The 2,840-nt window shown below is 46.3% G+C and overlaps 1 protein-coding gene across 1 annotated transcript in view; it reads right to left on the bottom strand.

The window, feature by feature from the left end:
• The window catches only part of LOC106816257 (dnaJ homolog subfamily B member 6-B-like), a 37,559-nt gene extending 35,260 nt beyond the window's left edge, over window positions 1-2,299 (bottom strand). Inside the window, exon 1 of the mRNA XM_014820840.1 lies at window positions 2,055-2,299. The gene's annotated coding sequence lies outside the window, so the exon portion shown is untranslated. The remainder of the gene's footprint in view (window positions 1-2,054) is intronic.
• Between the last annotated feature and the right edge of the window lie 541 nt (window positions 2,300-2,840).

Genomic DNA, 2,840 nt, shown 5'->3' with positions numbered 1-2,840 from the left:
ATAACAGGTACCTATACGCCCGCGAGAACGCACGCACATAACAGATAGCTATATACGCGCGCGAGCACGCACGCACATAACAGATACCTATACGCCCGCGAGAACGCACGCACATAACAGATAGCTATATACGCGCGCGAGCACGCACGCACATAACAGATACCTATACGCCCGCGAGAACGCACGCACATAACAGAAGCTATATACGCGCGCGAGCACGCACGCACATAACAGATACCTATACGCCCGCGAGAACGCACGCACATAACAGATACCTATACGCGCGCGAGCACGCACGCACATAACAGAAGCTAATTACGCGAGCACGCACGCACGCACATAACAGATACCTATACGCCCGCACATAACAGGTACCTATACGCCCGCGAGCACGCACGCACATAACAGAAGCTAATTACGCGAGCACGCACGCACGCACATAACAGATACCTATACGCGCGCGAGCACGCACGCACATAACAGAAGCTATATACGCGCGCGAGCACGCACGCACATAACAGATACCTATACGCCCGCACATAACAGATACCTATACGCCCGCGAGAACGCACGCTGATAACAGATACTATACTGTACATACAAGTACTATATTTGTGCTTGTGCAGGTACATGTTACCGCACTGAGTGACAATCTGCAACAACTTGCGGACAATGCAGTCTCGAGACATTTGTTTAACTTGAACAATAGTATTATTTGGCTTGCCATGCATGTTCTTGTGTACTGTATACTACAACTTGTTGTCTTGAATTATCTCTCTCTCACACTGGGGATTGCCAGTTTGGCATTGTGTTTGTTATATACTGAGAAAAACCGGTAATTCAACATTTTCGCCATGTTTGTTTATATCTGTTATACTATGTCATTGATCATTTTGAAGTACAGAGTAAAATGTGATGGCGGCCATGTTGAATTCTATATGGCCGCTGTAATTATAATTGGAACTTGTGTGTCTTGTTTTAATATGAAAGAGCTTATTAACCTGCGCCAGTCTGCAAATTTTCACGTCTCTATATCTTCCGTGAACGGAAATATTGCTAAGTTTGTAATTTTTATGGCGGCCATGTTGAATCCAAGATGGTGGCCGAAAATGCCCATGGATCACATGCATCACGTTGTTGTATGAAATAGTAAGCCAAATTACGTCTGTCAGTCAATTTTCAAGTCTGTACGAAGATTATTAACCGAGATATAGCTATTTTTTAAGAAATGACGGCGGCCATTTTGAATTCAATATGGCGGCCGAAGTTGTAGTTGGATCGCGTATGTCCTGTCTTTAAATGAAAGAACATACATAAGTATGCAAGTGTACCAATTTTCACACTTTTTTCACATTTTGAACGATTTCGATGGTATCCTGACCTAACCGCCTGTACTAAAAGAGGAAAACGAAGAAGAACAGCAGCAGCAGCAGCAGCAGGAACAACAACAACAGTAGCAGCAGCAGGAGCAGCAGTAGCAGCAGCAGCAGCAGCAGCAGCAGCAACAACAACAACAGCAGCAGCAGCAGCAGTAGTAGCAGTAGCAGCAGCAGTAGCAGGAGCTGGATGATGGCTGCGTGTCAGCAAATTTTACTAAAAAGTATCATGACAGGCACGTACACACGCACGCTAGCATGCATGCACCTATACGCGCGTTCACATTTTCAACATGTTCTGCTTGCATCTATGGCATCTATGTCGTATACGCATATATACGCTCTCCTATGACACTATTTGTCATAGGAAGATTCTTCCTATGACAAATATTGGCGAGTTAACTTCGTTCCGCTTTAAAGCTGAAATTCACTGCTTGCGTTCATAATAGCGCTCCTAAACTCCTATGATGCGCACAACACATACAACAATATTTGTCATAGGAAGAATCTTTCTATGACAAATAGTGTCATAGGAGAGCGTATATATGCGTATGTCGTATTTGTCATAGATGCTAGCAAAACAAGCTGACCTTTTGGTGCGCGGGCAACCAAACCTTTCGTTCGCTCGGGCGCTCTCATACTTATCGAAGAGACTTGTACCACCGTACTGACACCTACCTAACAGCTGCTGCTACTGTATATGACGTTAGCGTGAAGCGTAGCTCGAAGTGCCCGCAGCACTTTGCACTCATAACACCACCACTGACTGCTGCACGTACCGGCATAGCCTCGCCGACACACACACGCACGCACGCACGCACGCACGCAAACAAACACGCGCGCACAGCTGGGCCTGGCAGGCAGACGACCAGCAGACCTCTTGCACCTGTGTCTGCGCGTGTGTGCGAGCAGGATGGACTAGCGAGCCAAGGCAACACAACGCCTCGTACATAGCACGCTATAATTCCGGCGTGGACGGGAGCAGCTGGCTCTGCCACAATACCGTGCGACATTACCGTGCAATGTCACCCAGCAAACGCCAGCCCCCGGATATAACTAATATAGCATTGTGCGTGTGTACAGTCTCTATGTATGTGTGTGCTTACCGAGAACTGCACGACATACTTCCTGCTGATAATTTGCCGATCCTTTGACATGGTAATAATGTGCACGCTAGTGGAATCTCTGTTCTGTATAAACGCGCACATGTCTATCAGGGAATTGCCGCGCAACTAACTGTTAATACTGCCTACAATTTCCAGTACTATTATACAATGAGGATTACATGATATAGACACCTCATTCTCAACATCATGTACGTCTTACACAACTATACCAACCACTATATATCCGATAGCAGAACGTCCACCGTATGAAAAAAAAACTTCGTCGACACATCCTCGGTGCGATCCGATGAAGACTGAGGCTTTATAGCTCAACTCACATGATCAGCATGCATCACTC

The sequence above is a fragment of the Priapulus caudatus genome, unplaced genomic scaffold, assembly GCF_000485595.1.
Source record: "Priapulus caudatus unplaced genomic scaffold, Priapulus_caudatus-5.0.1 Scaffold31, whole genome shotgun sequence".
NCBI classification, from domain to species: domain Eukaryota; kingdom Metazoa; phylum Priapulida; class Priapulimorpha; order Priapulimorphida; family Priapulidae; genus Priapulus; species Priapulus caudatus.
This window is presented reverse-complemented; position numbering and strand designations above follow the sequence as displayed.